Raw genomic sequence first — 9,055 nt, forward strand, 5'->3', positions numbered from 1 at the left:
GGGTGAGAAGGGCCGGCAGCAGCGCTCTAGACCCCAGGAAAGGCAGGGGGAGAGAAGCGGGCAGCGACGGCCTCTCTCCCCCTGCCTTTCCTGGGGGTTTATCGGGGTATACACGCGCACACACGCACCCTCATTTTACCATGGATATTTGGGTAAAAAACTTTTTTTACCCAAATATCCTTGGTAAAATGAGGGTGCGTGTTATAGGCCGGTGCGAGGTATACCCCGATAAATACGGTATATATATATATAGATGGATAGATAGATTTAAAAAAAGTCAGTTCTGTTATGGTGAATATATTTATTGTGTGATTGACAATTGATTGGTAATAAAGGTTTTTTCAATCAAAAATCTGTTCTTATCAGTTTAATATCTGATATGTCCCCTATCTGGGGACCATAAATTAAATGGATTTTTGAGAATGGGAGCCGATTTGGAAACTTGCTTCCGTCGCCCAATGCATTGACCCGATATGGCAGTATCTTCGGGTACAGTGCACCACCCCATTCCAGTGTTAAAAAAGACAGATTCTTATTTAATCCTCTGTGGGTGCTGCTGCAGCTGTTGCCTGCCTTGTCATGTCAGTCAGTCTGGCTGCAGAAGGTGCCGCTGCTGTCCAGACCCAGTACTGCTGAATGGCCTCCTTAATTGGATAAGCTCATCGTATCCTCACAAAAAAAAAAAAAAGAGTTCCACAATTAGAGACCACAATAATGAGTTGCACTGACTGGTTTATGAACGTCTATCCATTTGGCGTTTTACTGACCATGTTTGCACACTGATTGATGTCAAAAAAAATAAAAAAATTATAATAATACTAATCTAGCACACCTGTGCAGGTTTGACATGACATGATACGTAGCTGTCTTGCAGGTGGTGCTGAATCCTGTTAAATGATGTGAGGGTCTCATGGTTATTCACAAGGGTGCGTCATTGCTGTTGCTTGACCATGCATTGGTTCTGTGGTCAGTGAATGATAAAAACAAAATTTGCCATCCATTGATTGATGGGAAATCAGCCATGAGGCATTTGTTTTTAGAAACTGCTGCTCACAACCAATGTTGCAATGGAGTGTCTCCATCTGCTGGTGGTATTGGATAAGCATTAGTGCTATGATGGGGTCTGAAGAAGAAGAAGAAAAGAAAGAGAGAGAGAGACTGACTGAGTGAGTGGGTAAGATAGAGAGTGAGTGAGTGAGAGTGAATGAGTGATTGAGTGAGTAATTGAGTGAGTGAGAGAGAGAACAAATGAATTAAAGTGAGTGAGTGAGTGAGAATGAATGAAAGTCTGAATGACGGAAAGAAAAAAGTATGAAGAAAGAAATATGAAGAAAAAAAAATGTATATGGAGTTGCAAACATGAGTGCAATCTACAAAGCTGTTGAGGCTGGTCCTCATGGGAGGATTGTTGCACCCAGGACCTTTAGTTCTATTAAATGTCATTCAATGCCACTGCCAGGTGTAAACAGCAGAAGAACCAGAAGCACCAACAGCACGACCATGGGTTGTCAGATTACCCTGATTCAGCAAAGAGTCCAAAAGGATGCAGGTGAATACTGTTTATTTTCAGTTTCTCGTTACAGTTGGTTTGATTCCGTGTCCGGACAGCCAGGGAGGTGGCTACAGGCAACAAAGGTAGGCGTGTTGTTTTCATATGCAGATCTTAACCCCTTAAGGAGGGAGGGCGTGCCCATACGCCCCCGTTTCAAAGTCCTTAAGGACTGAGGGTGTATGGATACGACCGTGGGAATTTCGGTCCCCGCCGCTAGCCGTCGGGTACCGGACCGAGATGCCTGCTGAAATCTTTCAGCAGGCATCCTGTGAAAATGCCTAGGAGGGTCCTGAGAACCCCCCATGTCGGCCATGGCGGCAAATCGACGTTTGTGGCAATTCCGGGCTGATCGGGTCTCTGATGACCCGATTGCCCGGAAAATAGGGATGAAAGGATTTGTCAGTGACAGCCCCAATCCTCCTAAGGGATAGGAGCGAGGTGGCAGTGGTGCCATTCCCCCCTATCCCCTGCCATTAGTAATGACTACTGACCAATGGCAGTTAAAGGCGGAGGGGTTACCATGAAAATTCCCCGCTCTGCCCGCCCCTGGATGTCAGGAAGAGAGGGGGGGGGGAGAAGATGGTGGCGGTACCTGGGGGTTTGCCCCCCCCTCCATGCGAATGTACAGGGTACATTCACAAGGGGCGGGGGTTTACAGTTAGTCTCTCGCTGCAAGCTAGAGATGCAGGAAATTTTCTGCTGCAGCTCAAACTCCCAGCAGGAAACTCGCTGTAATCCCCCGGCAGTCTGAATGTACCCTAAAAACACTACCTATAAACATACCCCTACAAAGTCCCCCCCCCCCAATAAAAATGAGAAACCTCTGGTATGGCACGGTTTCTAAAACGCAGTCTCCAGCTGTTGCAAAACAACAACTCCCAGTATTGCCAGACAGCCATCGACTGTCCAGGCATGCTGGGAGTTTTGCAACAGCTGGAGGCACTCTGTTTTCGAAACACTGCCGTAGGGTATTTTGGTATCCGAGGCAAGTCTAACTCTTGCATCCGAAATTTAGGCCTTAAATGCGCATGGCGCTCTCTCACTTTACCGTACTCCATAAAAATTGCCCAACAAATTTTGGGGGGCTTTTTCTCCTTTTACCTTTTACAGCGGTTCTGACATAAACGCACAAAAATAAATACCCACATGTGACCCCATTTTGGAAACTACACCCCTCACGGAATGTAAGAAGGGGTATAGTGAGCTTTAACACCCCACAGGTGTTTGACAAATTTTCATTAAAGTTGGACGTGAAAATGAAAAATTTTTTTTTCTTCACTAAAATGCTGGTGTTATCCCAAATTTTTCATTTTCACAAGGAGTAATAGGAAAAAAAGCCATTGATGGCTGGGAAATATTGGAACATGGATGTAGGCATCTTTGATGTCCACTGAAGAAAGAAATTCCCCTTGTTCCATGGATGCCACTACCGAACGGAGGGATTCCAATCGGAAGTGGCGGATGAGAAGATGAAGGTTGAGACGCTTGAGGTCCAGGATTGGCCGCACAGAACCGCCCTTCTTGGGGACGACAAAAAGATTGGAATAGAAACCCCAAAAACGTTCCCTTGGAGGAACTGGGACAATAACTCCCTGGAGAAGCAGGGACCGGAGAGCCTCCCGAAACTGTTTCGCCAGAGAAGGAGACCGGGGGGCCCGGGACTGAAAAAAACGATCCCTCGGGAGGGAGGCAAATTCCATTCGGTATCCGTTGGACACCACGTCCCTGACCAAAGAGTCCTGAATGTGTGTGGTCCAGATGTCTCGAAAAAGTGGGGGCATCACTTCATGCGGAAGTGGGTTTGCGTTTGCCCGATTTGGCCGCAAAACGGCCTGAATGGTTGGAGTCCAACTTCCAAGACGGGCAAGCCCGGAATGAGGGAGCCTTCTTGTCCCGCGAAGGCGCCTGCCTAGACCCCTTATTAGGGCCAAAAGTCCGAAAGGACTGAAAGGAAGAGGACTTCCTCTGGGAAGTAGAGCGAGCCTTATTTTGAGGCAACAAGGAACTCTTGCCCCCCGCCGCCTCAGAGATAATCTCGTCAAGGTGCTTGCCAAAAAGACGGGCACCAGTAAAAGGAAGCTCGGTGAGAGACCTTTTGGAAGCGGCATCCGCATCTCAAGCCTTAAGCCACATGGAACGGCGGAGGGCCGCCAGGTGACCCACAGCAAAGGCAGCACAACGGGCTGACTGCATGGAAGCTGTGCACAAAAAGTCCCCAGCTTTAGAGCATTGGAGAACCAAAGCAGACAGATCCTCTGGGGGGATCCCGCCTGGATACCCTGACGGAGTTTTGAGCACCACACCGATAGGGCCTTGGACACCCAAGCCGAGGCGAAGGTGGGAAGCAGAGAAGAGCCTGCTGCTTCAGAGGCAAACTTCGCTAAGGACTTCACCTTCTTGTCCGTCGAATCCTTGAAAGCAGCCATATCTGCTAGCGACAGTGTAGTAGCCTTAGAGAGGCGGGAAATTGGTGGATCCACCAAGGGAGGGGAAACCACGTTAGAGGCAAGGTCCTTGTCGAATGGGTAACGCACCTGAACCCTCTTCATTCCCGGGAGCCTCTTGTCCGGATGTTTCCATGCAGATTCCAGAAGGATGTCAAATTCAGCGTGAGAGCTGAACCTTTGAGGTGCCAGTTTAGCATGATGAAAAGATACTTCAGGAGTCACATCCGAAGATCCTGGGTCCTCTAAGTGAAAGGTGTCTCTTATGGCCGCAACCAATGAGTTCATCATTTCAACTGTATCCAAGCGGTCTTCCGAGTCAGATGCCGATTCGAAAGCCTCATCCACCAGTTCACCAGGAGAGTGTGAACAAGTGGAGGCAGCCCTGGAGGGGGGCGACCATGACCGGGTACGCGACTCTTGCGAGGCAGAGTGGCGATTCCGGGAACGTCCTCTGGAGGAGCGACGTTTGTGACCAGATGACACGGGGGGGCGGGACCCACGAGGGGAGCACCCACGTCTACCTGAAGACTCAATGGAAGAGTCAGAAGATACACCCCTAGTACGCCTGTGAGAGGGTGAAGTATGTGGAGAAGAGGAGCGGGGCCCTTTAGAGGGTTGGCACAGGGCAGACCTCTTCAAGGCAGACACCACGTCACGAGAAGCCTCAGCCACCGAACGGGAGACTTGAGTCAAGTCAGCCCATATACTGGGATAGGGAAGAAACCCAGGCTGGAGGGGCGGCCGAATCCACCAGAACTGAAAGAGCATCCGAGGGTACCAGGGGGTCTGGGGCAGCAGAGGAGCAGGCAGAGCAAGTGGGTTCAGCAGAACCAGGCATTTTGGAATTACAGTTCTTACAGACCAAATAGGAAACTAACGCTCCAGTTGTCTGTTTAGAGGGAGGAACAGTTCTGGGTACGAACATAATGAAAAAAGAACTATCTCACCCGAGTCTGTGTCCCCTGTGGCGGCTGCTGTGAGGAGAACTCCGCTCTGTGTAGATAGAGAGGGAGAAACAGGCCAGCCAATAGCCAGAGAGGGGCGTGCCTGGAGCAGGGGCCCTGTCTGATTGGCCTCTGCCACCGAAAATCGCACGCACGGCGCTGATTGGAGGACAATCCGCGCCTCCAGTGAGCTCCGGCGGCCCTGTGGGCGGAGCTATAGCGCCCCGGCCGCCGAGAAGAACAATAGTAATGGCACCCGCTCCTTGCCCCAGGCGCACATGTCAGCCGCATATGCGCCCACGGGGAAGTGAGCGGGCGATACACATATTCGCCGACAGTCGTCTGTTGCCGAAAGCGAAAGTAAGTCGGCGCTTCATGTGCCCGAACAGTAAAAGCGCCGCGGCTGTCAGCCACATAGTAAGCGCCGCGGCTTTCAGCCGCATAGTATAACACACACACACATGTGCATAATAATAAAGTAAACCATTCATTCCCAATATGCCATTGCTCGCCCCTTTTTTAGAATAAAAGATAGAGCCCCTAACACAGGCCAGCCCCTTGGACCCTGAAAGGTGGGCCAAAAAATGAGGGTCTCCAGAGGTTGCAAGTCAGCACCTAAAGGGAGAAGAATATATACTCACCTCAATCAGTAGTACTTACCTAATGGAGTCTTCTGTGAGGTCTTCAGTCAGCTTTCTGTTACCTGCATCACGCTGAGCTACCATGTGCGAGCAAAGCGAGCAGGGAATAGGGGGACCCGGACCCATGAGGTACAACCCCAGACGCTGACCGTTGGCGAGAGGGGGTGAACAGCGCATATACACAATGTCTGTGCCCCCTCAATCACAATGAGAAAACAGTGAGCCGCAGTTCCTGAGTCCCCACCTGAAAACATGAAAGAAAACGGAATAAAAAACTAACACATACCCTAACTAGGAAAAATAAGAATCAGAAGACCTGGTCTGGAGAATTCCAGACCATGTCCACCTCCTTCAGACACTAAGCTAAAACTGATTAGCTCAGGGCCTAGAGGCGGGTATATCCTGCTGGGAGGAGCCGACTTTTTTTGTTGCCATAGTGTCATACCTCCTAGAGACAGCAGCATACACCCATGGTCTGTGTCCCCCAATGGAGCCGATAGAGAAAATCTAATTTTCCATTTTTACACCCAACTTCAACGCAAAGTTGCCAAACACCTGTGGGGTGTTGAGGCTCACTATACCCCTTGTTACATTCCTTGAGGGGTGTAGTTTCCAAAATAGTATGCCATATGTTTTTTTTGTTCTGGCACCATGGGGGCTTCCTAAATGCAACATGGCCCCAAAAACCATGACAGCAAAATTTGTTTAAAAAAATCCTACAGTTGCTCTTTCCCTCTTGAGCCATGTTGTGAGCCCACAAAGCACTTTATGTCAACATATGATGTATTTACGTACTCGAGAGAAATTGAGCTACAAATTTTGGGGGGCTTTTTCTCCTTTTACCACTTTTAAAAATGAAAAAAAAAATGGGGCTACAAGAATATGTTAGTGTAAAAAATGCAGATTTTGATTTTTCTCCTCCACTTTGCTGCAATTCTTGTGAAAGACCTAAAGGGTTAACACACTTTTTGAATGTCATTTTAAAAACTGTGAGGGGTGTAGTTTCTACAATGGGGTCATTTATGGGGTATTTCTCACAGAATGGCCCCTCAAATCCAGTTCAAACTTAACTGGTCTTTGAAAAATTCAGATTTTAAAATTTTCATGAAAATTTTGAAAATTGCTGCTATACTTTGAAGCCCTCTAATGTCTTCAAAAAGTAAAAAATTGGTCAATTTTATGATGCCAACATAAATTAGACATATTGGGGAACATTTACTAATCTAGTCTATTCTGGGTATGCTAATAGACCAGCGTATGTGGTAGTTTCCTGTCTATTGTGCTCCTAATTTATCAAAGGTCTCACAGCCCTTGATAAATTCTGTGCTCAGACTTCAGGGTCTACAGCTTAAACTGCATTTAGACCTGCTCCAACATGGTCTGACATTTCAGCGTATTTTGGGCAGATGCGACTTGTCGCACAAAAGTCGCACTTGATAAATTTAGCACCAATGCATTTTCCAATGCATTTCTGTCTAAAATAGACTTGCATGCATCATGTTCTAAAAATCCTCTAGAGCAAAAGTCGCAGAAAAGTCGCACATATTTAGACTGCGACTTTCTGTGCGACAAATTTAGACAGGAAAAATCAGTCTAAATCCTTTGATAAATTTCCCCCATTGTGTTTGTGAATCAATATAAAATGTATTTGGAATATCCATTTTCCTTACAAGCAGAGAGTTTCAAAGTTAAAAAAATGCTAAATTTTCAACATTTTCATGACATTTTGTGATGCAAGTAACGAAAAAAATTTACCGCTATGTTAAAGTAGAATATGTCACGAAAACCTACACTAGCTAAATCCCCTAGGGATCTCTGGGCCGACTTATTAATGAACAACCTACTTGGGGAAATAAATCCCCTCAGGATTAACCCTGACTAAAGATCCCCTAAAAATTTACTTTTATTAATGCTTCTTTAAAATATTTCTTGACTTGTGTAATTCACATTTCTTGCCACAAGATGGCAGTGGTGTTTTAAAATATTGAACGCTGTGCACAGCTAACTCCGAGATAGTTTCGGAAATAGTTTTTCATGATATAAAACGTAATCCTCCCTTCCTTTAAAGTAAGGGAGGATTATGTTTTAATAATAAGGCTGTGCCAGTGTCCCAGTTTAGTTAGTAACTCCCGTGCCCGAGCTGCAGCAGGGCACCGGAGCTAACTAGATAGAAGAGTCTAAATACCAGTCTGTCTGACAGACACTGAGCAATTTCAATAGTACGGAGTTAGCTGTGCACAGCGTTCAAGATTTTAAAACACCACTGCCATCTTGTGGCAAGAAATGTGAATTACACAATTACAGGGGTTCCTGTAAAAGCCAGGGTATGGATTGCATTGCTTATTGCTCCATCAGAGTGGAATGGACTCCTGTCCTTCTTTTAAGCAATGATGTGGATTTAGCCTGTGCTGTATGTACGGGTGGCTGACTGCCACCCACCCAGAGAGTGTATGGGAGACTGCCTGCCTCCCTCCTTTCCTATGCATGGGAGGCCGCCTGCCAGCCTTCCTTTTCCTTTCTTCCCTATAAGTAGTGTGAGTGCTCATGAAGGGGGCATGGTTGGTTCCACCCCTTTACCGGTTATCACCTCTGGGCCTTTTGGCTAAGATCAAGTGTAAAAAAAGGGCTTGCGATAGACCGCATCCTTGTGCACGGTATTTTGTGTGAATACTTGCACTTGGGTGACTTGAGAGCACATACCTCAGCTCTTCAATAAAATAAAAGAATATATATATATATTAATATATATATATATATATATATATATATATATATATATAAACAAAGTCCCGAAATCACAGCACCAGTCAGGTCATGGATCTTGATATACTGGATTATTTTATTCTTCCCCACAGCAAATGCGTGGGGACCTTCACTACAGCCAAGATCGCAGCCATTGCAGCCATCCTCTTATATATTATTTTTTTTTCTAATATATGCCCTCATTCATGTCATCTAGAAATAAAATATCAGTTGCATGATAATTTGATGTCAGCATTTACTGTTGTACTATTCAAACATGATTTGCTAGGTTACAAGTGTTTGGTTACAATGCGCATGCACAGCCGGCCGGCTGGATCGCGATATGTCCAGTGTGATAACACGATCGTCGGACCCGTGTGCGCAGCCGCAGAACACAAATGGTGATTAGTGTGGGTAAGGGCATTACGCGCACCTGATCAGCACACATTACTGTGAGCGATCGAGAGCGGAAGTGATGCGCTGATACGTAGGAACTTTTCCGACGCATGCGCAGTCGCTTTGTATACAAACAAGAATGAGAACGGAGATGGCAGCGATCGGCATGTTCTGGGTGCGATCGAGTTATATATTTGGCTGATACTGAAGGTACCTATATAACACTATATAGCACTGTATGTCATATTGCAATGGGCACTTTATATGTGTATTGATTGTATTGTATATAGACGGATGCTATGTCAACTTGACATCACTGTGATTAACAGAGCA

At 46.5% G+C, this 9,055-nt stretch overlaps 1 non-coding gene and 1 pseudogene across 1 annotated transcript; both read left to right on the forward strand.

The window, feature by feature from the left end:
* The first annotated feature begins 318 nt into the window (after positions 1-318).
* On the forward strand, positions 319-505 carry LOC130292227 (U2 spliceosomal RNA). The gene has a single exon (XR_008848134.1). It is a non-coding gene; the product is annotated as a U2 spliceosomal RNA (small nuclear RNA).
* A 7,661-nt stretch (positions 506-8,166) lies between these two features.
* LOC130292176 (U2 spliceosomal RNA) lies at positions 8,167-8,409 on the forward strand (annotated as a pseudogene).
* The last annotated feature ends 646 nt before the right edge of the window (positions 8,410-9,055 follow it).

Source organism: Hyla sarda, chromosome 9 (genome assembly GCF_029499605.1).
Source record: "Hyla sarda isolate aHylSar1 chromosome 9, aHylSar1.hap1, whole genome shotgun sequence".
NCBI lineage: Eukaryota > Metazoa > Chordata > Amphibia > Anura > Hylidae > Hyla > Hyla sarda.